The 26,925-nt window shown below is 44.6% G+C and overlaps 1 protein-coding gene across 1 annotated transcript in view; it reads left to right on the forward strand.

Annotated features, from left to right (window-relative positions):
* The window catches only part of RAPGEF5 (Rap guanine nucleotide exchange factor 5), a 227,159-nt gene that overhangs the window by 120,574 nt on the left and 79,660 nt on the right, over positions 1-26,925 (forward strand). The window lies entirely within an intron of this gene.

Here is a 26,925-nt window from a genome sequence, read left to right on the forward strand (position 1 = left end):
CTCGAAGTTCCCATGTGTATAAAGTGAGGAGGGGAGTCTGAATGGCTTCTAATGGCCACTCTGCCTCTATACCTAGCTGGGCAGCCCTTACTTGCCTTGGTCCCAGCTTATCCTCCCCCAGCCCCTTTTGGGGAACCCAGTGCTCCCCTCTAAGCTGAGACATCAGAAGGGAACCCAAGTGGGGAAGTTGGAGTATACTCATAAAAAGGCTTCTAATTACTGTCTCCCACACTACACCCATCCACAGAGCCGAGCTAAAATTCACAGGGAGATGAAAAGTACTTGAATTTGTCTGGACCGTTGGCTTGGGTGGGTCACGGGCAATGGGATTTTTTCAACACAAAACTGAGACCGATGCTAAATGAGCTCTTGTTTGTGGCAGGTGCCGAATTAACCTGAACATCAAGAATTCTCCTTCCTCTTACATAGGGGATGGTTTCTCTATTTAAAGAAGCAGATTGGGCTTCATTTAGGGACTTCCTAACTTCCTAGTGCTGTCCTGAAGTGCCGTGTCCTTTTCTAGGGAGGGGAGGCTGGCCTTCCCCTCCTTGGAAATCCCTAAGCAAAGGGTGACTGACTACTCATTGGGTGATTATACAGAGAATATATATATATATATCAGATACTATTCATTCAGGAATAAGTTGCACTAGGTACACACTGGCTCTCTCCTCAAGTTGAATTCTATGTGGGGTCTAAAAGGCATCACCAATTTTGAATTAGGAGATCAATACCTTGGAGTTTACCCTGTCCAGCCCCCCCCCATTTTAAAGGTGAGGAAACTGAGATCCAAAGAAGTGAGGTCACATCAGGACTAAGTGGCAGGGCCACAACTCCATCCCAGACCCTTTGGCTCCTGGTTCAGCAAACTTACCTTGCTGTGAGCCTGTGATTCTGACTTTTCAAAGTCAGCTGAGGGAAACACCCATGGAAAACTGCCCATCAGGCTCCTTTCCCGAATGGTCTTGGCTCTATTCCTCACTGTACTTTCCCTATATTCTTTATTTAATTCCTGCTCCTCACTTCCTTCCCTTTTCTTCAATAGCCGTTAGCCCAGGCGAGGGGAATTCGCACGTTGGGGCTGGGGATCCAGCTGGGCCAATTCAGTTCTGAGGGTGGGGTCCCTGTTGCTCAAGAGTGTCCTGGATCCCAGCCCCACTTTCCTGTCACCCCATCCCGAAGAGCTGTCCCTATGCCATCATTCAGGTCATTGAGATAGGAAAGGGGGTCATTATACTTCCCTTTCCATTGAGGAATGTTTCCTTTTCCCTCCATCCTCAACTTGAAGGTTTTTTTTCCTACAATGGAGTCGTTTTAATTTGAATATGGACTAGCCACGTCAGCAAAAATGAAAAAAAAAATTATTTGACTGAATCTGATTCAAAGCCTTTCAGAGGTGCTTTGGAATGGTGGCCAATGGAATCAGAGTGGTGAATTTAGAGTCAAAGGATGCTGGCTCACGTCTGAGCCTTTGCCACCTTGGACTTTCCTGAGCTTTGGCTTCCTCATTGGTCAGATAGGGAGGCTGGATTCTTTCCCTGAGGTCCACCACCCCCAGCCCCGGATCTGAACCTCGGATCTTGTACGATCCCAAGAAATCATGGATAGAAATGGGCTTTGCAGACTTTGAGCTTTGATTTGAATTCCAGATTTGGAGCACCGTTTGTTCAATTGTACAGGGAGAGCCAGAGAGTACTTGTGGTTCTCCAGTTCTTTTCTATGATTCTGTCATCCTGCAGCCTCAATGAGTAACTGGAAACTCTTTCACCCACTGGGAGGAGTCCAGATTTTCCAGGGTTCAGGCAGCAAGTTCATAATTCCATCTAACCCACAGGTTCAGGTGTTGTTGATTTGTGGTTATCGCTGCCAGTGCTCCTGCTTCCTTTGCTAACTCCCAGTTACTCCCAGCTCCTTCTGTTCTTTCTCAGGGCAAGCTAAACCCGGAGAACTTAAGCTGAAAGTCACCAATAACCCAGAATGTAGCTAGGGGAAGGCAGCCAATATGGGCAGGGGACTGGAGGCCCTGCCATGCAAGCACTGGTTGAGAAGAGAAAACTTAGGACAGATGCAATCAGTGTAAGACAGATCCCATCAGTGTATTCTAGTATTCGAAGGCTAGATTGAGTAGCCTTGTTCTCCTGGCCCCAGAGAACCAGGGACAAGAGGGGAGATTTTGAAGATGCAGATTTAGCTCAAGGCAAGCAAAAGTTTCTTAGCAATTTGAGCTGACTGGAAGGGGATGTCTTATGAGAAGTGGGCTCCAAGGCTTTGGAGGTCCCCAAGCAGAGGCTAGATGGTCACTTGTTGGGTGTGATGTCAACAGGATGCTCCCTATGGCACAGGTTGGGCTAGTTGATCTCTGAGGTTCCTTCCAGCTCTGAGACAGTTTGGTTCAGAATTAAATTTAATCCAACAAGCGTGGACAACAAATCAGTGTGTCAGCTGCTGGCGATACAAAGTGGAAAAAAAATCCTGTCTTCAAGGAACTTCTATTCTATGGAAAGGAAACAACACATGGATTAGTAAATACAAAATTAATGTCCTAGAAATACAAGTGGGGAAGGGATCATCAAGAAAGGTCCCTTATAGGAGGGACCACTAGAACTGAGCCTCGAAAGGAGGGAGGGTCACCCAGAGATGAGAAGGAGATGAATACACTGTGAACTCCCCTTGAGCCTAAGTGAGGGGGTTGGTGGCACATAGTAGGTGCTTAATAAAGGTGTGTTGATTGCTTGATTGGACTACTGAAAGGAAAATGGGAGCGTTTACTCTGGTGTTAGATCTGATGGCTAAATTGAAGTGTCTTTTTTTTTTTTAAAGAAAAACCACAGGGCGGTGGGCCATGACTTTTTGTAATCTGCCAGGGGTTATTTCTAAATTGAGAAACTTTTAATTGAGTAAGTACAGAATAGAAGTGAATAAAAAACTCCTGGGCACAGAAAGGAAATTTTAGGGTGACTCAGTATCACATATCAGCTGCCTTCCTGAACAACGAAGAACATGATCAGATCCAAGGCTAGAAAATCTGCTGTTTGTTGTGAGAAGGAAATAGTGACCCTGGATTGATGTGCACATGCCGAGTGTCTCACTGGATTTATCAGCTGAACATTCTCTTGGCATGAGTCATTATATGTGTTTTATTCAATGAGGATGAGATAGATAGTGGGCACAGACTCAAAGGGGCCTTTTAGTCCCATTCCTGTGTTTTACAGATAAGGAAACTGAGGTCAGGAGAGTGAAATGTGTGTGTATAAAGTCACCCCACCTAATAAAAGGAAGTTCTGGGCTTTTGTAATAGACAATTATGAGGGCATCAACTTTCTAAGATCATAGGGAGCCATGATTGAAAGGGACCACAGAGATCATCTGGTTAATGTCTTTTCATTTTCCAAATGAGGAAGATGACTCTAAGGGAGGAAAAATGAAGGGCAGCAAAGTCTTGTTACTCCCCAGTGCTTACATGATATTTTAAGTGTAGCATCCACTTAATAATTGTTGAATAGTTAATTATTTTGTTTCTGATATACAGTAAGTGCTTACTTGGTGCTTTTTAACTGACCAAAATGAACTAGCTTATCTAACAAGATGAACCTTTGTGTGATAGGGCAGATGGTGAATACCAGCTCTGTGTACCTGCTGCCTGATGATCAGTCTCCAGTCCCTGTCCTGTGGGTAGGCAGGTCCAGCTGCCTTCCTCTGCTGCTCTGGCTGGCCAGCTAGTGCTTCCAACTCTCCTTGTGCTCACTTCTTCCTTAAACCTGCCTTACTTTCTGCTGGTGACGTTATTGTTCTCCTTTGCCCTCTCCTTTCCTATCCTCTGTGAGATATCACTTATTTCCATCCCTTCCTTGCTGACTACATTCGTTCCGACCTTCATTACTCCTAGATCAGGCCCTTCCATCTGCGATCCAACCTTCAAACAGCTGGCAAAATGGTCCTCCTACAGCATACAGCTGGCTGTGTCATCACTGCTAAAAAAAAAAAAAAAAAACCTTCATGGCTTCTTGTTGCCTGCAAAGAATCACAACACCAATGGTAAATGTATATAGCCCCTTAAGGTTTGCTAGAAATTTTGCAGCAATAATTAAGAAATGAACCCTGTCTAGTTAAGGATGATGTGCCATTCTGCCCATGTCAGAGGACATTTCATTGCTGTTTACTCAATGAAGGTGCCACTTGTCAACGTTTGGCCATGTCATCCTGGGTCCTATATGTGCCGGGCAGGGGCAAGGCCTGGCAGTGGGAAATGGGTGTGTGGACTCCTTCCTCCACACCTCCTGTCATCCAGTTCTCTGGGACCCAATTGCATCACAGCCTCTTCCCATTTCTTCACCAATATCTGATGCCCAGAAAGGAGCTTTTTAGCCATTCATTCAGCAAACTTTATTAAAGCACTTGCTGTGTGCCAGACTCTAAAATAGGCTCTGAGGTTCCCAAGACAAAAAGAAGGCTTTCCTGGACCTCGGGAAGTCCCTGAGCTACCAGGAGATACAATTTGTAAACAGATCAAAACAAACACAAGCTCTCATTGGGGGAGACTGAGGAGATTAAGAATAGCAGCTCCTTCCTGGGGTTGTTGTGAGGAGCAAATGAAATAATGTGCATAAAGTGTTTTCTAAGTCCTGAAGTGCTAAGTACACATTATTCTGGCTGCTGTTACTAGTACTGCTGCTACTGTTGCTTTTGCTACTATTGTTGCTACTACTACTATTACTGCTTCCGTTACTATTACTGTTGCTTCTGCTACTGTTACTACTACTATTGTTGTTATTATGCTTTTACTGCTGCTATTACTACTATTGTTGCTGTTATTGCTTTTATTGCTGTTGCTGCTACTGCTACTACTATTCCTCTGCTGCTGCTGCTCTACTACAACTACTGTTACTACTACTACTACTACTACTACTACTACACTATTACTATTCCTGCTGCTGCTGACCTACTACTACTACTACTGTAACAGGAGGTAGCACCTGAGTGAGCATTGAAGGAAGCCAGGGTTGCTGAGAGGTGACTCTGAGGAAGGGGAATATGTTTCCAGAGAACAGAGCTAGTGTATAGCTGAGCAGACCTGCCCATGCGGTGAGGAGAGCACGGAGCGTATGAGGTCTAAACTGTGTCTGGGTCTCTGGACGGCTCATTGCAAGGACATAATAGTATCCCATAAGCAAAGCATGAATGGCTCTATTTCTCCAGTTTCTAGGCATTTCTCTTTTTGTTCTATTGCTATTAAGTATTTTCCTGGGACTTCCCACCAATCGTGTTTGTTTAAGGCCTCCTGTATGGTCCCTGATTCCAAATTCTGTCTTGCTCATTGAACTTCATTATTCAGAATTTTTTGGTAAATTAAGTTTCTCCCAAGTATAAAAAATTTTATTCTCTGTGGTTCTTTAACTTGTCTGTTGTCTCTTAGAGAAGGGGTAGGGACTGGACTCGTGACCTCATTTACGTAGGGAACTATTGAGGGAGCAACCTCCTTCTACCAATGTAGGGTTATAGCTACTCCACGGTCCTTCTGGATGAGTTGATTAGAAGGGCACTGACTGGGTGAGTTGTCCAAGATCTCACTGCTAGAAGGCATTAGAAACGAGGATTGGGATCCAGAACTTGCTACCAATTCTATATCTACTTAGCCCTTTCTGTTTCATGTCCTCATGGCAAAACAAATCCTCCCAGTAGCCTTTGCAAATGCCATTTGTGTGTGCTCACCCTCTGGGAATATCTTTATGTCTGTTTGTCTATTATTCAGATACACGTTGTCAATGTCTACTATTACCTGGCAATGGACACCTTGAGGAGGAGAGGACTACCTGCTGGAGTTCCCACCCCACAGGGGCAAGTGGAGACAAGAGAAAGGGAGTCCTCAGGAATATCCTGGGACAAAGAGCCTTTAGCAAAAGCAGGAAATGGTAGTAAAATAAGGGGAGAGTTTGGTGTGAAAAGAAAAAAGTGCTTTACTGCAAGGGTCAGCAGTGACCCTAGCAATGGATGGCAAGCAGAAGAACTTGCAGTCCCCAAATTTTCCTTTTTAATCAATATACCAATAGAGTTGACATTAGTGCAAATAGGTGCTATGGGTCACCTGCCTCCAGTAGAGAAATTTGGTATAAAAAGAACAAGGAGCGGAGTAGTTGTGATGATATCAAAAATGGCCCTCAAGAGCAAAAACCAAACACCATTTTTTAAAAATGCCTTTCCTCAGGGAGCTCACAGGCTAATTGGGGAAACAAGTTTGCAAACAAGTATATACAAACTAAATATATCCAGGGCATATTGGAGCTTTTCACAGTGAGAAACACAAACATTGAGGCAGATTGGGAAGGCTTCTTGGAGAAGGCAGCCCCAGTAGCTTCACCAGCTTTGCCTACATTTCTCCTGTATCCCTCCTCCCCTCCCAGAGAGCCATCATATATAGCAATAGTATTTTTAAGAAGAAGAGAAAAAAGCTATTATCAAAATTAGTCTATATCTCTATCTATCTATTTATATCTATAAATCTGAAAACAAGTTCTGTCATATCCATGGACCTCCCATCTACACAGAAGGGGCAGCTAGTAGCCCAAAACTTGGGGCTGAAAACAATGTTGTGACTCTTGGAGGAGGAGAATATGAACAATACCCAACATTTCTTTGGCATTTTAAGGATTATAATGCACTTTCCACACACACCTTCCTTTGATCCTCACAACAGCCTTGCCAGCCCAGCAACCAACACTGTTCTATAGCTGAGGAAACTGAACCCTGACAGGTTCATCAATTTGCTCAGGGTCACATGATAGAAAGTCAAGTAGCATTTGGACCCATTTCTTTTTGAGTTTTAGATCAGCACACTATAACGGCATGAAGGAGTTGTCAGTCTTACATTCAGGAGACCTGCATTTGAATCTTTCTCCAACTCCTGTTTAGTGGTATAACCCTGGACAAGTCACTTAAATTCCCTGGGCCTCAGTTTCCCTGTCTGTAGAATGAGAGTTGGTCTGTTAAAGTCCTTTCCCAGCTCTAAGTCTATATTCTTTGCTGTTAAAATTCAAATGGTTTTCGATTTCTAGTGTTGTATGTTCTGATCTTTTGCTCTGAGTTAATGATGTGTGTCAGGTAAAAATAACAAATCTCAGGCAAATGGCAGGTTAAATGAGGCCGGGCTTCCCATTTCTTTCTTCTTCTGTCTTGGTGAAAGTTTGAGCAAATGGTCAGAATTTCCTTTTCCCCGTGATCCTTCTCATTCAGCGTTGGAGGGTAGTGGGCTATATCTTTAGGGAGAACATGGTGACTGGCTCCCAGGGAAAGCACCCTCTTCCCCCAGTGCAGCTCATCCCTCCTTCAGACCATGCCCTGAGCCCTGAAAGACCAAGCTGAGTCAAGTCGATAAGCATCTATGAAGCTCCCAAACTGCAGGGTTAGGTAATTTGTCCAGGGTCCCCCGGCCAAGATGCATCAGAGGAAGGTCTTGAACTCAGGTCTTTTGGGTCCTGTGGGCAGCTTCCTAGTGGCTACAACACCTGCCTGCCTTTGCCCATATATCCTCATTTATTTTTTGCTCATTCCTTCTTTTGGGGTTTAACAGGGAGACCCCCTATGTACCCAGGCTAACATCCCTTTAGGACTCAGTGGCTGTGTTCTCCCTCCCTAAATTCTTGGTATTTCTAGCACAGTCAGGAGGACACGGTGTAACCCAATTAAACGTTTTGAAATATTCTGTCAGGATTGTCCCTGGGAGCTAGAAATGATAAGCAATTAACACTGGTGAGTCCACAGGTGTCCACAGGTGGCCACCGGTCACAACTCTACCTCATCATTAGGTTGTGTCTGTAGTATCATATTTCAGTTTATTTTTAAGCTTATATTATGTCAGATCTCTACACTAGAGAACTGTTTCCATACCAGTTCCAAGTTTTGTTTCCATAAGCATCCTGGGAGGGTGGAGGCCATACTGGAAATAATTACTGAACTAAGATATGGTACCTACACCAGGAAAGTTCTAATCATTAGTATAGATCACTACCACATTGATTTGGGGATTCAAATGGCCCCTAGGTTCTAATTCTAACACTTGGTATAAATTGCTGCTCTCTTTGGGTCTCAGTCTCCTTATATGATAATGAGACTAGACTTGGAAGACCAAAGTTTTATCCAGTTTTAAATTCCCATGATCTGTACTTGCTTTATATAGATTTTTTGTTATTGTCGATCCATTATTTCAGTCTGGTCTGACTCTTTGAAACCCCATTGAGATTTTTTTTTAATAAAGATGATGGAGTAGTTTGCCATTTCCTTCTTCCTCTCATTTTTCAGATAAGGAAACTGAGGCAAACAGAGTTAAGTAACTTGCCTAGGGTTACACAGTAAGAATCTGAGGTTGGATTTGAACTCAGTCTTCTTAACTCTGGGCCCAGTGCTCTATCTCCTGAACCATCTAGATGCTCTTATGTAGGTTTAGGCGATTTTAAATTCATAAACTCTAACAGTTGGAAGAAACCTTAGAGTCTTTTAATTCAATACTTGCTTCCTGAACAAAGAGCTTCCTTATAACATCCCCAATTATTGATCAACCAGATGCCTTCAGAACACTCCAGGGAAGAGAGAATTGCCATCTCTCAGGGCAGTCCATCGGCCTGGGGGCCGCTTCTCTTGATTAGGTTCAATTACTGAACATCAAGGCTAACCCTTCTCTTGGGATAAACATAGACTCATTGGCCCTGATGAACATGCAGGGTGTTTTCAGTGAGTGTATATATATACAAAAGAAAACATTAGATAAGCAGGATATTCTGTCCGGGAACTGCCTGTTTTCAGAGGGCAGAGAGGGTGCATCTGGGGGGGAATCACATAGCAGAAGTTCCAGACTTAGGAGGAGAGCTCAGTCTATTGGATAAGGCACAGGGTGTGATGGAGGCTTGCTGACTTTTTCATGTCACTGTTTCCCTTCCTAAAGACACCCTAACGGTGTCTTTTTAACACGTCCTAGAGTTTTGCCAGGAATAAAGTCCGGCTCTAGTTGGAATTACTCTTTTCCTAAAGTCTAAGCGTATAAGTTTAGAGATTTAGGGTTAGTGTGCAATTCAGATCTGTAATTGAGAAAGGGAAAAGACATTCACGATAAAAGGTTTTCACGTAGGATGGGGTGCGGAACCATTTTCCTATTGGAGTGGGATGTGGGAGGAAAGAAAAAATTCCATCTGGCTTCCAGCTGCCCCAAATGCTTTTTTAAGATAGTAGAAATAGCAAGTGGCTGAAAAAAATCACAAAAGAACATAACAGAATTTGGTAACATTCAGTACATATTTTTCTATTAAATCATAGCTACGTGCCCATCTTCTGCATCCAATCTGGCCCTGGTCTCAGTCGGGTAATTTCCACAGGTCCTTCTCTGGACACTTGCAAACACTATCTCATTTGTTCCTGGCACCGATCTCGTTTGGTCTGGGGTTCAACACCAACCTCACCTGCAGAAGGCGATCATCTCTCTTGCCAACCCCTCCTTCCCGAAGTCACCAGAGGGATAAAATATTTCCTTATACATTTCTTAACCATAAGATAATTAAATTAACGAGCCCGAACAACCTTAACTAATGCTGTTAAATTTCATTCTTGTTCTGTTCCAGGAATAGGAGTGGGGGAAGTGAGTCATAGAGAATCAAAAGAGAAGGAGAGGCTGGGGGGAGTAGGGAGTGAGCAAGAGAGGAGAAGAAAAAGAGGGATCATGGAATGAAGGAAACTGGGAGTAAATTTGGCCAAGTTCAGATGGAGGGAGCTCTAAGCTTGCTGAAACATGCAAGGAAGAATGTTAAAGTGACCTTGAGGGCCAGATGTGTTCAGGTGAGATTGGAAGCCCCTTGGGTATCAGGAGGTAGCCTAGTTGGGGTTCCTAACCAGGAGGACTTAGTATCACTGATCCTTGAACCTTTTTTTTTTTTGCCTTGCTCAGGCTTTATTAAAAGCAATTAAAATGTCCATAAAGGTGGAGGCTTCTGGTGACCTTGGAAATGGAGAACTAGACTGGAATGGGATTTTAATGTGGATTCTACCCTTGGCTTGAGACATGTTCTGGGAACTCGGTGCCATCCTTTGCTTTCTGTTGACTAGATAGTTGTTTAATGATTAAGTGTTAATAATAGAACATAAATTTTTTTCATGGTTAAAGAGTCTATGTTCACCTTATCTAGGAGGGGTTTTTGCACATAAATGGATTAATGATGGACAGTTTCTTGGTGCAGAGAAAAAATGCTGGATTTGGAAAATAGTTGAAATCCTAGCTCTTCTTTTTGTTGTTGTTGTTCAGTTATTTTTCAGTCATTTCCAATTCTTTGGACTCTTTTTGGATTTTCCTGGCAGGGATAATGGAGTGATTGGCCATTTTCTTCTCTTGCTCATTTTATAGATAAGGAAACTTTGGCAAACAGAATCAAATGACTTGCTCAGGGTCACATAGCTAGAAAGTGTCTGAGGACACTTTGAACTCAGCAGAATGTGTCTTCCTAACTCCAGATTGGGTACTCTGTGCCCTATGGCATCACCTAGTGGCCCTGTTCTGCTGCTTCCTGACAAGTGATCCATCTGAGAAAGGAGCCCTCTCTTGCGTTTATCTCAATAAGATTAGTCTCTGAACAAATTATTCCCTCTCATTTCTGAGTCTCGGATCCTCTGACTGCCCTGAGCACTGAGCATTTAATAAATGGTCCAATTCTAGTCCCTTCTAGAGGCAGGAAGAGTTGGATTCAAATTCTGGATTCCAACCTGAAACTTGCCAGCAGATGATGCTGTGAATGTCGAAGCTAAATTAGATCTCTAAGAGTTCTCTGGTGTTATGGTCTGGTTGTAGCTGGCTTAGCAAGAGGGATTTCTACTCAAGAAGTTTCCCCAGTCTGATTTTACAAATGTGTTGGACCATTTTCCTCAGGAGTGGCAAGAGGCAAACAATTATATACCAATAAGACAGAGACAGAATAAAATAAGGCTAATCTCAAGAGGAAGGCAGTAAGATTAAGGATTAAGTGTCCTTAGCACTTCCCACAATGGCCAACACATAGAGATGGGGACTAGATGGTCATTTTCACCAATGTCTTAATAGAAGTTGGCAACTTTCTTATAACTCACTGTCTAGAGAGTAAGAGAGCTCAGTACCATTGAGCACATAAGTACTTGCTCAAAGTTGTGCAGAGTATGGGAAAGAAGCTGCATTTGAATCCAGTTCTTATTGGTCCCAAGGCCAGCTCACTATCCATGATGGCAGGCTACCCAGAGCAGTAAATGATGAAATAGATGCTTGTTGATTGTTTAAGTAGGCTATCAATCCTGGTCCTTTGGTCCCAAACTCTGTGCCTTTTGCACCAGGTCCCTGTTAGTTGGTACCCAGAATCCTTTCCAGGTCAAAACCATCTATTGTTCCTTACTTCATATGTCAGGGAATCCAATGATTCCTGCAGATTTTGAAGTCCTACAGAAAAGGATTTAAAGTACGTTTTCCTTGATTTGCCAATGCGCATTGATTGGGAATGTACCATAAATATGGTGAGCTTACATTTCATAAGATGGCAGTATATTTGAAATCTGATGAGTTGTGACGCCCATCAACAAAACACATCCCTGTTCACTCCTGAGAATGAGGAAACAAGGGGAAAGTCACCTCATTCACCTTATTTCAGGTAGCAAAGGTTCATAAGGGCTAACTCAATAATTCCCAGTGTCTTAAACCAATAATTAGTGAACCGGGCCCAGAGTGAGAATGAGAGAAGTGACAGTTCATGTTGTCTGTTAGTATCCCCTGGATGTTGATGCACCTAAAGGAAGCCCCAGCATGGCGGGTGGGTGGTCCTCCTCTGGTGACCTTATCACTTATATGCAGAAGAGTCACACAGGATGGGCTGTGATCTTTTGGAGAGAATCTCCCAACTGCTGAGATCAGAGGAACTAAACAGGACAGCGCCATATGGTTGGAAGGGTGGTGAGATCAAGGTCAAGCTGGTGGAGCTAGAAAGAAGGAATCTCTTAACAACATATACAAGACTGGATTTTTTAATGGATGAAAATGATAAATGTGTATGTAGACTCTACTACCACTTAAGTGAACAAAAACTTGTAAACAGAGCAGGTGTCCGTGGATTGGGGAATGCTAGAAAACCCTGTCCTGTGGGAATTCAACAGGATCTTTTGGGGCCTTACGAAAGGGTGACTATGTGACATGCAGCAAGGCATGGGAGGACCTAAATAAACTGATCTGAACCTTAAGAACAACCTTCAGGACTACAGTCACATACATGAATTCAAGGTCATGAGATAAAATCCACCTCTCTCCTTTTATTGAAGCGGGGGAATAGGGGCTCTAAATGATGCATATGTTATCACATTCATTGGGTGTGCTGGTTAGTTTTACTTCACTTTTCTTTTTGTTGGTACAAGTAGAGGGAGTCGTACATAGGAAAATTCCTAGGGTATGGAAAAAACCAAAGGCATCACTTAAAAACTTTTTTTAAAAAAATGGCGGTACGTATTGTAAAAATGAGAGATGACCAGTGAGAAATGGATACGGATTGTGTTGGACTACGGGCACATAGATTGGGATGAAAGGTCGGGCCAGGGAGATCTGGAAGATTTTTCTGCCAACAGAAGCAGAATACCTAATCTGTGTAATCAAACAGAAGCAAAGTGGAAAGAAAATGGAGGAAGTTGGTCTGTTCCTGATAATGAGATTTCTTTTAAGAAATGAAGCAAGATGTACAAGTCACCTTCCGGTGGAAAGTCCACCTCTAGTGATCCCTGTGCTTGGATGTGACTTGGGACTTGCAAGGAAGAAATGAAATGTAACCTTTTCCCCTCAGATTTAAGCAAATCCTGTTTCCATGCCAAGTCAATAAATCTGAATCTTCTCTGCCTTAGTGTTACTCAATGTCTTGGCAAGCAGAAGAGATCTGTAGAGACCTGAGAGCCTTCACCACACCTTGGAGAAATCCTTCTTAATCAAGATTGGAGATGGCTTTAGTTCTAGGCACCCTTGGCAGCTTCTTATGCCTTTGGGTTCAAAGGAGAACTCCACCTAGCTGGGTTTGCTGGGATTATTAGTGGGGAGTGGAGAGGGCATGTGTTGGAAACAATAAATATGTCCCTGAGGGGAGGAAGGAGGGAACAAGAGGAGAGCATTCTTGGCTTTGTCATCATCTCCCTCCCTGTGTGCAAGCATCGAAAATGCCCTGAGCCAGGCAATGAAAACTCCAAAATAGAATGAATGTGAAAAATACAGTGAATGTCTCACATCACACATATGGATCCAAGTTTGAGTTCATTTGGTTCAGAGAGAGCCTGAGATGGGGTCATTCAGAATCATAGATTTCTGGACCTCAGGATCACTCTTTCAATCCATATATGGACAAGGATTCCACTGAAAACAAGTTCTTCAAGTGGTCTTTTGGTCTTTACTGAAAGTCCCCCAATCAATCAGCAAGCCTTTATCAGGAGATAATTCTCTGTTAGTTACTGAGATAAGTACATGGAAGAATCCCCTATGTCCCAAGATACCTCCCAGCCCCTTAGAAAAAAAAAATTATTTGTATAGATATCTTTTGGTTTTTCTTTCTATTACCTTAATTTCTCAACATATCTGTCTTTTCTCCCCAACCCAGAGACAGTAGCTACTATGAAAAAGATTGGGAGCTTCTCATGGAGAAGGAGCTCAATCTGAGCCATCAGAGTAATGGTGGGGCTACCCAAAGGGGGTTGTGTGAATCTAGACTGCATTAAGAGGGTCCAGAGCTCCCAGGCTCAGGGAGGTGGTGCTCCCATTGTTTCTCAGTGAAAGAACACTAGAGTCAATTTGGGGCATTGTGTTTGGGGAAGAGCAACCAGGATAGTTGAGGGCTTCAAGTTCATGTCGCATGAGGCTCTGTTGGAAGAAGTAGCTTCATCTAGCCTGGAGAAAATGAAACACTAAAGAGGCAGAAGAGTTTTTGCAATGTATCTTAAGAGTGCTCAAAAGGAGGCAGGTTTAGATTCATTCTGTTTGATTGCAGAGAGCCAAACTTGGAGCGATGGCTGGAAGGTTTTTGTTGTTGTCATTCAGTCATTTCAGTCATGTTTGACTACAATCTCGTTTGGGGTTTTCTCGGTAGTGACACTGAAGTAGTTTGCCATTTCCTTCTCTGGCTCATTTTATAGATGCGGAAACTAAGGCAAACAAGGTGAACTGACTTGCCCAGGATCAGTAAGTACCTGAGGTTGGATTTGAATTTAGGAAGATGAGTTTTGTTCATTTCAGACCTGGCACTCTATACTCTGCACTACTTAGCTGACCATGAAAAAGAAGTTACAAAGAGGCAAATTTCTGTTTGAAGGCTGGAAAACCTTCCTAGCAATGAGAGTCACAAAGTGGGACAGAATGTCTAGAGAGGTAGTGAGGTCCTTGTCCTGGAAGGTCTTCAAGAAGAGACTGGATTACTCGTTATCAGATATATGATAGCAGTGATTGCTGAAGTTCCTCCCAGCTTTCACATTCTGTTATTCTGCTCTTCATCCCTAGTCCTGGTGATCAGGTTGACAATGGCCATTTTTAATTCCCCAGAAGCCTGGGGCAGTCATCAGAAAATCATCAGAAAATCATCAAGAGTGGTTTGGTAGATCCAAAACAAACTAGAATCTCATCTCTCCATGAAAATACCTGAGCTCTGGAGACCACTAGTCCTTGATTATTAATCCCTGGACTACTCGGGACAGTTTTAGTTCTGGAAGAGTTATACACTTTGGAGACACTTCAGAAAAGAGCCCAACTCTCAGTTCTAAGACTTTTTCTTATCCAGTTTCAGGGACTCACTCTAGCCTTGGACATGTAGAGAAACACCAGTTCTCCTCACTATAGTACAGTTGTGAAAAAGATCCGGACATATCCCCATGGCCCTTATGAATCTCAGTTGTCAGCAAGGGTAGCATTGGGTTCTCCAAATCAAAGAGAATGTTTGTCAAGAGAAAGATTCATTTATAGGATCTTAGGATTTAGAGTTTGTAGGAACCTTAGACATTGTCTCGTCCGACCTGGCCATCTTACAGATGGGTAAATGGAGGAGGCTTGTCTGATTTCCCCACAGCTAGGATGTAGCAGAGCCAGGACCGGAAATCAGGGCTTTGGATTCCAAATCCAGGCTCAGAGAAATGTTATGACTTGTCCGTGGTCCTGCAGCTGTAGTCAAAGAGGAGATTCAAACACACGATGTAATAAAAATAGCTGAGTGCTCTCACTTGAAACAAAGGTCAGATAATCTGATGACCCTTTTTCTGAACAGGAGATTAGAGGGCCACATAATTTGAAGGGGGGAGGCGGAGGGGAGAGACACTCTAAATAGCTTCCACACAGGCAAGGTCTGAGCTAAAAAGATGATTCTTTTGAATTCGAATTTAGCAGGTTCTATATTTTAATGTCTGTCTTTTCCTGCAAAGGGCAGAAAGAAAACAATTAAAAACTTGCTCCGTACAATTTATTTTCCAAATTGAGAAGGACCCTGCCCTCAAAGAGATTATCTTTTCCTATCTTTTAACAAGACTGACTTACTCTCACTTGAAATAACAGAACCCCACTTCTTTTGGTAATTCTTCACATCAAATGCATATTATTTGGCTACTAAATCCCCACTTCCTTTTTTCCTTCATTTCCCACATTCTCTTGCTTCAATCAGGAGACGAAGGAAAAAAATTGACCAAAGCTTATTATTAAACCATGGAAAAGTCCATGAGAATGGTTTATTATCATTCATTTTTCTGCTTATGAACATGTGCTAAGATAAGATGCTCATTTCTCTCCGTTGGGGTTATATTTAGCATTCTACCTGTTTGTTGAATTTGTGCTTTTTTGTGTTGGACAGAAATTTCAGGTCATTTTAGTTCATTTAAAGATTTTTGAACCAAGGTTTGTGGAAGATAACAGGGTGTGTGACTTGGATATGAGGCTGAAAAAAAGGAAACCTGGCTTTGAATCCCAGCTCCACCACTTAGCAGTTTTGTAACCATGGGTAAAGGAATTTACCTCTCTGAACCATCAAAGAAGTTTGCCAGTATCCACAAAGTGCTTTAACTTTGGTTAAGGTAGGATTTTTTAACTGGTTACTGAAAACCTAAAGGATGTTAGAATTGAGCAAACTTCATTTTTAACAGATGAGATTAAGTGACTCGTCAAAAACCATTTGGTTAGTAAGTGCCAGAGGTAAGACTCGAACTCAAATCCCTGATTCTAGAACCAAGGCTCTTCTTCACTGTTAAGATAGTTAAGACTTGGGATATCTATGTGATTTACCTGAGCTAGGTAACAGCTAGAATAGCTGGGATTCGAACACAGATCCTGTATGATTTTGTAGGATGGGGAGCTCTTGGTAGCCATCCTCTCACAGTGACTTGGCAGATGAGTCCTAAGAACCAGATCCATATAGAAATGAAGTGAAGTGATGTATCCAGGACCCTGAGATTTAAGTGCCAAAAGTGGCTTTGAATCTTGATATTCCAGACTCTGCTCTTGTACTTTATCTACTTTACCATAAAGACTATTTTATCCATAAATTAAGTGGGTCTTTTCCCCTGAATGGATTAAATCTGTGCTAAATTTAGTAAGTTCTTTCACATCTGAAGTTTCTGTTGTGATAGAATGGTAGGAAGTTACCCTAATGGGGAAGGCATCTCTCCATTGGATAGAGAAAGATTTGGGCAGGACTCGGCCTCAGTTGGCTCTCAGGGTTCCCACATGAACAGTGGAAGGGATGGGGGGATTGCGTTCTCAAGGTCCACTTCCTCTGGTGATCTCTCTCCCGTCGTTACCGATCCCAAAATCTCGGCACCCTTTGTACTTTGGAGTTGATGAACTATTTTTGACGTCATTGGATTCCTTCCTTCATTTAGCAAACTCCAAGTACCCACTTCTTCCTGCCTGCCAGTCACCCGAGGAGCGTTCGTTATGTTCTTTTCTGAGCTAAAAATACTCCCATGATGGGAACTCCTAAAAATTCCCTCTCCACAAGATGGTGTTGGTGGTGGGCAGATGGCTGGAAGAGCTTCTCTTTCCGCAAGCTTCACTGACACAAACTTGTAGAAGACAGACTTCAAACCAGACCCTCAATAAGGACCTGTCACTTTTTCTGAGCACAGAATGCCCTAAAAAGGACAGAGATCAGCCATGTCCAAACATTGGCCAGTCCAAGGCCATCAGCTACCTCATCAATGACCCTGAGCCTGAGTCTTCCATGAGAACAGCAAAATGATGTCCCCTCTCAACTGTACTTTACATTGACTGAGAGATTGGAGAGAAAGGATTTCAGAGGCCATTGAGTCCAGTCCCTTGTTTTACAGATGAAGAAACTGAGGCAGGGTTGTTGTCACAATCAAATAAGATAATAAATGCAAAGAGTTCTGTGCCCACTGTCCTGTCATGTCACTATTGAGAAAATGAAGATATTGAGTTAGCAAAAACTTTTTAGACTTTGTTGTTCTGCCATCCATCCTCAGTGGTAGTGTGGAGGTGAGCCTGAGGTCTTAAAGGCTGTGCTACTGGGACTCAAGGTCTGACAGGTCTAACAAGCAGGGAAGGCTTTGAATGTAGAAACAGAAGGTGATGCAGTGGGTTGAGTGCTGGGCGTAGAGCCAAGAAGACTCACCCTTCTGGGATCAAATCCAGTCTCAGACACTTCCTAGTTGTGTGACTCTGGGTAAGTCACTTCAGTCTGTTTGCCTCAGTTTTCTCATCTGTAAAATGAGCTTAGAGAAGGAAATAGTAAACTGTGTTGTCAAGAAAACACTATATGGGGTCACAAAAAGTTGGACAGGACTGAAAAATGCCTGAATAACAATAATCTGTGAACTACTTGAGCTAACTCCAGCAGAGGCTCCACACAGTTGGCCATAGGATGGTGACAAATGTCCCAGCCACAGCAGATCTTGAAGTCCATCAACCAAGTTGTGGAGTGGTGGCAAAGTCTGACATCTCTGATGCTTGAAGCATCGCAGGAGAAGTCCTTTTCATTTGGACAACCTCCCCGCAAAAAGCTTGAGTCCATTTTGAAATCCTCAATGCCCAGGACTGTGCTGGATATGAAATACATATTTGTTTTGCCTGTGAAGTCAAGAGAGATCTGAGATTACACTCTGCTTATGAAACCTGCTAGTTACAAGATGTCCTCTCTGTGCCTCAGTTTCCTTATCTGTATAATGGGAATTAGAATACCTCATTCTTTTCTCTTCTCCTAGTGCTCTGTTCCTCAATATGCTGTCTCTTGTCTCTTTTTCTTTGTCTACCTCACTTTGTATGTATCTGTCTCTTTCTCTCTTTGTCTCTTTTTCTGTCTCTGTCTGTCTCTGTGTCTGTCTCCTTCTCTGTCTCTGTCTCATTATTCCCTTCCTTTTTTGACCCATTCCTATTTCTCACACTTAGATGGAAATACGACTTTGATCTGCTGCGTTTCTCAGCCTTCGACACAAACTTGATATTAATATAAGAACTCCCAAGAATCTTATACTTGAAGACTTCAAAGAACTTTCCATGCTCTAAGTCTTGATTCTTAAAGCAGTCTCATGACCTGTACCCTTTAGGTCACATTGCCCCCATTTTTCAGATGAGGCAATTGAATCTCAGAGCGTTGACTTGACTAGTTGGATGGTCACAAACAAAATTCCCACTCTCTCCTGACTCCAAATCCCGCATCCCGGAATCTCACCCAATACAAAACTTTCTATAGACTGAAATCTTAAAAGTCCCCACCCTGTAGCCCTCCCCGCAGCCTCTGGGAGGGGGGCACAAACATGAAAAAACAAAGAGTGTTTACTTAAGATGCTTTGCAAGTCCCTGCCCACGGACCATGTGATTTAGTCGTTGCTATAGTAACAAGGAATTTTTCATTTCCCAACTTGCATAAATCTGAAGGGTGCCCTTGTTAATGCTGCCTCAGCCTCCTTGAAGTTTAAAAAAAAAGGGAGAAATATTTGGAAACCGTGAGGAAGCTCGCCGTCCCCAACCCCTCCCCAGCTTTTGCAGGTCTTGGTGGATACGTTTTTCTTCCTGCTCAAGGTATCCAGCGACCAGAGATGCTCAGATGTTGGGTAGAGCAAGATCTGAGTGGTTTTGATCAATAGATGAAGGGAGTGACTCCCCTGGAGAAGGAAGGGAAGACTGGGGGCTGGGGATGGATATAGTAGCTGTCTGCTGGTACTCGAAAGTCTGTCATGGGGAAAAGGGATTAGACTTGTTCTGTTTGGCCCCAGAAGGCCAAGCCAAGCACCACTGAGGGAGGAGCCTGGACTTCCTAAGAACTAGAACCATCCCAAAGTAAGATGAGCTGCCTGGGGCTTTGGGAGGGTGTGTCCCCTTCTTGGAGGGAGCCACGGTTGGCTGATGACTTCTTAGGAAACACTTCTTTAGGTCTCAGTTGGACTGACTGGGTCCCCTCCAACTCTGGGAGTCTGTGATCAATATTTCACTAAACTTCGGACCGAGTAGGGAGAATCTCGGAGGAGAAACCGAAGGCCTTAGGGCGACTTACAAAGTGCCACTTTTGAAAATACGATCAAGTTGTTCAGATTTTCAAAGCTTCCCTGAGCTGGCTCCCATGAATTATTCAAACCCCAGGTGATGACTGGAACTGCAACTGGAATGTGGAAACTTAATTTTAATCACAATTCTAGCTTAGCCTTCCATCCTATTCACGAGGCTTTCAACTGTCTAGGGACCGGCCTCTGTCTGGAGTTGCCTTCCCTTAGGATTGCTGTGTTTGGGAAATGATATGATAATAGACTTCTTGTGAGTTAGAAGGGAATCCTCTGTCAAGATCCCATTCCAATTATTTCTGTTAAATCTCCCCTGGGGTCAGAAGGAGTCCATCACGCAGGGCCCCCTTTCCAGATCCCGATTGGAAATAAGTGACTGGCACAGTAACTGGGAACGAGATTTGTCCCATCCTCTCATTCTGGAAATAAAAGCGGACCAGCGTCTTCAGGGAACCCACGTGAAACAATCGGAGTTTGTCCAGAAGCTGTGGATCAGCAGAACTTTATCTGCTCAGACTGTTGACAGGTGCAACATGTTCCTTCAATTGTCTTGGCCGCCAATGGTTTTCTATTTTTCCTCCCATTGTCTGAGTGTAGCTAGAAGGGTCTTCACATTTCTCTCTTTAAAATGGTGGTTTAGTCATCGGACTCCTCTAGACACTTCCCAAGTCCACACATGATCCCTCCTTGAGCTTCCTCATCAGTCTAGGGCTGGATACGTGTTCTCATGCTCCCTATCAGTTCCCCCAAAAGATGGCGGTCATTGGACCACCAGAGGCCCTCATGATTTACATCCCTGTGAAATAGATGTGATAGGTGGTGTTATTGCTCACCCCTTAACAGAAAAGGAAACCGAGGCTCAGAAAAGTTAAGGGAATAAAAGTCACAAAGGAAAGTCAAGCATTTCTTGTCATTAGACTTTTTAAGCTTTTTCCAAGTGAGACCCTGTTTGGCATTTTGGACCTGAAGCTTCTGGACCCTTTCTCAGAAGCATGTTTTTAAGTGCAAAAAGAAAATACATAGAATTACAAAGGAAATCAAATATCCTGAAATACAATTATCCGATTGCTTTTTATTTAAGTTTACAAGCTGCAGATCGGGAACTCCATTTATAAAGACTGATTCTCTGCGATGGTGGAGGGCTTGGAGTATAAGGGAAAATCTAGGTCATATAAAAATTAAAAAAAAATTCCCAACCCTACCCCCAGACCTCCAGACTCCCCAAACTTAAGACTCTTTTCCTAGACTGCCTCATCACTGCCAGGTTTGGCACTGCTCAGGGAAGGGAGATGGATGAGACTTTGCACCTGCCAGACCCTCCCATGCGGTAAGTGGAGGGGAAGGAGCTGCCGGCCGGGCCAGAACAGCTGTCGGCAGTCCCGGGGCCAGTGCCTGCTGGAGGAAGGAAAGGGCGAGGACACCATCTGCGGAGGACAAAGGGGATGTCAGGACCTGCCTTGTTCTCCATTTCCTCCTTCCCCGACTTGAGCTTGCTGGGTTTCCTCCTGTGGTTTCAGACCCCCCTTCTCCCATTTCTGAGGTGGAGTCCGACCTTGGGCTGGAAGAGCCCCCGCCTCCTGATCCAGGGCCAACAAATCCCAACATTAACGGCTCACTCTGGCTTGGGGACTTTGTCTCGTGACCGCGTTGGCTCGAAGACATTCTCATCTGCAAAATGAAGACTGGCTCGAAGACATTCTCATCTGCAAAATGAAGACCGGGAGATCTCCGTCCTGGCTCCAAGTCTGCAGCCCTGTGGTCTTATGTACAACCCTGTGAGCAGAAGAGGCGGCACAGTGTAGTGATGGAGCCCTGGAGGGAGAGGTAGAAGACCCAGGTCCCCATTCTCCACCTAAGCCAGATGATCTGGGGAAAAATAGCCAAGGTGTGATGTCCCTGGGTGGAGGGAGCTCCCACCTGAGGGAATCACAGGTTTCTGTTGTGCTGAGCCCACCTCTCAGGGCCGGGGCGACAGAAATAAAAAGAAGACTCTGTCCCGGAAACTGAAGCTGCAGGAGGAGGGGATGGTGGGTGGGAGGAGAAAGAGCCCGTCCTTATGAGCAATGCTTTCTGGGAAGTCATGGTGCTTGAGTTGGCCCTAGCACAGTGCCCAGGATGTACCTAATGCTTAATAAATGTTGTTTGATTAATTGGAAGGGAAGGAGAATTTTGAATCGCTAAGAGAAAAGTTCTCTATTTTCAGTATTTCTCTATGGCTGAAAAGGAACCCATTTTCTAGATGAGGAAGCTAGGTTCCTGAGAGGAGGAAATTCGCCCAAGGTCATGGATCATGTCATATTCCCCAGGTTTTATATGTCAAAGGTAGAATTTGAACTCAGGTCCTCTGGTTTCCAGCCAGGACCTTTGCCACGATACTGAGCTGCCCCAATAGGAGCTGAGCCGTGGAACCCTTTCTAGATTCAAACCTCCGACACTAAGGACGGGCACGGTGGGCAGCGGTTAGAGTTCTTGTCTTTGAGTTGGGAAACACCTGTTCCCATCTCAGACACTTAGTATCAGTGCGACTCTCGGCAGATCACTTAACCCCAGAGCTCTAGTTTTCTCCTCCATAAAATGGGGCTCAGAACAGTGTCTCCTAGGGTGTTGTGAGGACAAAAGGGATTCTGTTTGTACGGCATTTTACAGCGCTTAAGGAGCCACCAGGATAAGTGATGGCTAGGACTGACTCCTGGCTGGGAGTCCCGAGCCAGGTTTTATGGCAGCAGTCATGGAGTCCGCCTCCTCGCCTGTGAAAGGACCAGAAGCCTCCGTTCCTCGCCCATAAACTGTGCATCACAAGGCTCCCAGGGACTCGTAAATGTGAATTATTCTATTGATTATGCTGAGCATCCCGGGCTCCTTGTGAGAACCCGAAGGGACCCTCGGGATCATCCAGTCCAAGCCCCTTATTATCTGTCCTGCCATTTTACAGAGGGAAACTGGGCACCAGAGAGGGAGAAATGGCTTGCCCGGTATGGAAGGTGGGGAAGAGAGTGATGGGAGATAAGCCCAGAAAGGGTGACGGGGGCTTGTAGTGTGGGGGAGGGAGTAGGGCCACAAGCAGCTTCAAGGATCCCCAGCAGGCACGTGTCACGGGCAGGCCTGGGTCCTTGTGGAGGCTGTTGGGCAGCTGGGTAAGGAAAGTCCTGACAGAAGCAAAGTGAGGTCTTCACTCACTTGGTGGCCAGATGCCTAGAGAGGAGGGGCCGGATGCAGGAGCTGGAGAGGATGCCCAGGTACCTGGGCTGGGAGGATGGTGGGGCCCTTGACCGAAGCAGAGAAGTCGGGCTCAAGGGTGTGGTCAGAGATCACCCCGAATCTGTGATGTCACTAGGGCTCAGAGGCCTCCCCTGAATCTGTGATGTCACTGGCGTGGGCACTGCTGGGCAGCAGATTCCCTCTGCTAGGTAGGACTAGCACTTCTCTGCACCTTAGAGTCCCAAGAAAGAGCTTATGAAAGCCTAAGTGACTACTTTCAACAGCAGCTCTTTAGCCCTTCCACCGTCTTACACTGAGCTTCCACATGGCTACATGTTGCCCAGCTCTAGACCAGGAGAGTCTGGTTTCCATGCCTGACCCCACGCTGCCCTCTGCTTTGGCCTCCAGTCTCATGGCCCCGTCCTTTCTCCTGCTTTGGCTGACACACCCGGGCTGACTCTTCCCTCTCCCACCATTTTTCAGCTTTTCCAGCTTCTCTGGGCTTGACTTCTAGGAGATTTCTGCTCCCGGCCAGCCCAGCTGGGTACCCAGGCCTGGTCTCTGCATCCCATGGTACCCCACAGCCAGAGCCAGATGCTCCCCTTGCAGAGAGCGACCAGGAGACTGCACTATGCTCAAGGGCTGACACAACCAATCTTGTTTCCTCCGAGTACAGAGTGTTATGGAATGAGCTCAGATTTCAGGGAGCTGATCTCAGTTCTTGATAAGGAAAAAAACGGACATTTTCAAGGTCGCGAGGTCTGGGAACATACGATAGAGGGAGATTAGAGATGCCCTTCTCCCCATGCTGCCCTTCTTCCCAGCAAAGACTTTTCAGATAGGATGGAGCCTGGGACTATTTTTGTCCTGGAGGCAGAAGAAAGGAATAATCACACCTGGATAATCATGTCTAATTCTGGGCACAGATGAGATAGTGAAAGTTGGAGAACATCCAGAGGGGAGGGAGGATTCAACTGAATGAAATTTCAGAAGCATTTATGAAGTGCTTACTGTGGACAAGGCACTTTTTGGGTGCTGAGGATGCTCCCAAGAAGCACAGTATGTCCACAGAGAAGTAAATGCAAAGTAATTTCCAGAGTGGGAATGCTAAGCCATGAGAGTCAGCAGGGAGAACTGGGGGATATTTTCCCTGAAGAATAGAAAATTGTAAGTACCTGAAGTAAGTACCTGGGAAAAGATTTAGACTTTTTTCTTTGGTTCCAGAGGAAGGAACAAAGATAAAATAAAAAATAAAATTGAGGCTTCTGCCAAATTCAACCCCCTCATTTTACAGGTGGGAAAGCAGGCACAGAGAAGTGAAGCACTTGCCCAGCATCACACTGCTAGTAAGGGTCAGAAACAGGATTCAGACTCAAGTGAGGAAGCGCCATTAAGTCATTCTGGCCTTTGAGGTGGATGGATACCTTCCATCCCGACAGTCCTTTGTACGGAGGTCTCTGATCCCTCCGCACCATCGTCTGTGGAACCATTTGGCTGAGATTGGCTCACAATGGGAATTCAAAGCTTTTAGGCTTTCTTGGGACCTTGTGCAGGGAGTGATTGCGGCCTTGCATTTCAGTCTGGGCTAAGTCAGGAGGATCCCTGCTCAAATCCTGCCCCCGACGGCTAATGACTGTGACCCTTGGTAAAAAACTCAGGGCCTTAGACCACACTGGGTTACAACTGGTGGCCAATTATAGTTTAGTATAGTATTGTATAGTATGGAATAGTATAGTATGTATAGTATAGAATAGTATATATAGAATAGAATAATATAGTATAGTGTATATATAGTATAGTATAGAATAGTATAGGATAGTATGTATAGTATAGAATAGTATAGTATATATAAAAAGAATAGTATATATAGAATAGAACAATATAGAATAGTATATATAGTATACATAGTATAATATACTATAGGATGTATAGTATAGAATAGTATAATATGTATTATATAATATAATATATAGTATATAGAAGTATAAGGTTACAAATTGCATGGGAAATGAAGACTGAGATTAGTAGTTGGAGTTTGGTCATTGAGAATTGCCAGTACCATCCAAATCACAGCTCCAGCTTACAAAAAAGTATCTAGATTTGGAAGGCAGAAAAGTTGAGAGTTCCTGGGAGTTGTTTCTCAGAAACCTTCAGGAACTCTCTGTTGCCCAGAGGAACTACTCCTACATGTCAGCCTCCTATTTCGGGCCCTCCTTAATCTGGCTCCGACTTACTTTTCCCATCTTCTCTCACATTTCTCTCCTTTATCAACTCTTTATTCCATTCAAACAAGATTCTCCCCATGAGCCTTTGCCACCAGAATCCTTGTCTCCTTTTTTCCATTGGCCAGCAGAGGTGCCGGTCTCCCCTTGTTCCCTACCCCTGATTCCTCACTGTTCCAAAACAGAATTCCCTTCTGAATCCCAGGCGTACTTGAAGCCCCTGAGAGTCCAACACACTCATTTTACAAATGAAGGAATTGAGGTGGGTCCGAAGACATTATCGGAGGCTCAGAGATTTAGAGCTGGAAGGGCCCACGTTGCCCTCCAGGACCTCATTTTCTAGGTGTGCTTCTCAAAGTTGAGGACCCCTTGGCTCCTGCCCCTCTCAGACCCAGCTGTGAGCTCAGTAGTTGACGGGCTAACTGCTTTGTGTGCCCTCCCTCTGCAGAGCTGTTTACCAGTTAGGCTGAGAAGGGCTTGATCTCATCCCACACAGCCCTCTCTCTGTTCGGTTCCCATAAAAGGCTATACAAGACTCTCGGTGGCCCAAGAAACAGAGCTGGAAGCTCTCCCCCTTGACACCATCCACTTGCCTAGTCTTTCCCCCAGTTTACACTGTTAATCAGCTGCATCTTGCCAGCAACATGCTTTTGACCTTTTTGCAAAGATCTGTTTACTCGTCTCTTCTGGGAACAAATTACGAAGCCGTCAGCACTCCAGGGACTGTTCCCCTCGGTGCACATTTGTTTGGGCCCAGAGACTGCTTTTTAGATCAGCGAGCTAACAACCCTTCCCTCTCTGTGCCCGCACACTCAGCTGATGATGCAGGCTGCCGGTTCCGTCTGTAAACACTCCGACTTTCGGAAGCACCTGCTACCTGCTCAATCTGGGACAGTTTTCATCCTTCGAGTCTCTAAGCCTTTCGGAAGCCCCCTGTTTGTGCACAAGGCCCAGTCCCATCTGCTCTGTCGGGGGCCGACAACACTGGAATATCGGGCTCGATTCTCAGGGGCCTTTGGTAAGCTAGTGAGGATAGGAGAGGGTGGCCAGGGTGTTAAGTCCCCGCTCGCTTCTGTTGAAGGAACTGGGCACATATGCCCTGGAGAAGCAACATGGGGCATGAAACAGCTGCCTTCCTGCATCTGAAGGGCCATCAAAGAGCTTTATTTTTCTTGGCCCCAAACGGTAGGACAAGGAACAATGGGTGGAAATTGAAAAAAAAAAATAGATTTCAGCTTGATGTCAGGAGAAACTTGCTGACCATTTCACTCGTGCAGAAATGGGCTGGGCAGAGTTCATGAGCTTTTTGTCGCTGGACCCCCGCCAGCAAGGGCTGGAGGCTCCCAGTGGGGGCTATCTATCATAAAGGGCACTCTCAGGCAAGGTGAACTTGGCTTAATGTCCTTGGAGTCCCAGCTAATGCTGCGATGCCACGATTCTTTCTGTGAATGCTGGGCTTGGGACTTATCCTTGATTCAGGAGAGGCACAAGGGAGTCCATAAAGGCTTTTGAGCAGAAGAGCAACATGAACAGACCAGGACATTAGGAATAACGCTGGAAAAATTGGGAAAGGGCTCAATTAGAAACAAGAAGTCCAGTTAGGAGGCAATTGTAATCATTCAGTCGAGAAGAAATGAGGACCTGAGCTAAGGAGGAGGAGGAGCTCATCTTCCTGATGAGGAGCTAACATCTGCTTTGGCTCCTTTCTCCCACTGATTAGTTTTAGCCTGTGCCCTCTAAAATACCCTCTGATGCCCTCCTTTCATCGGGAAAATCTAGCAGTGGTGACACTGGAGCCAGGAAGACCCGAGTTCAAATTCTCCCTTAAAAATCTAGAAGCTGTGTGGCCCTCAATTTAAGCACCTTCAGCCTCAGTTTCCTCATCTGCCAAATGAGCTGGAGAAGGAAATGGCAAACTGCTCCAGTATCTCTGCTAAGAAAACACCAAATGAGGTCACCAGGAGTCAGAAAAGACTGAAATAATGAATGACAATAACCTATTTCTGTT

The sequence above is a fragment of the Sarcophilus harrisii genome, chromosome 5 (genome assembly GCF_902635505.1).
Source record: "Sarcophilus harrisii chromosome 5, mSarHar1.11, whole genome shotgun sequence".
NCBI classification, from domain to species: Eukaryota; Metazoa; Chordata; class Mammalia; order Dasyuromorphia; family Dasyuridae; genus Sarcophilus; species Sarcophilus harrisii.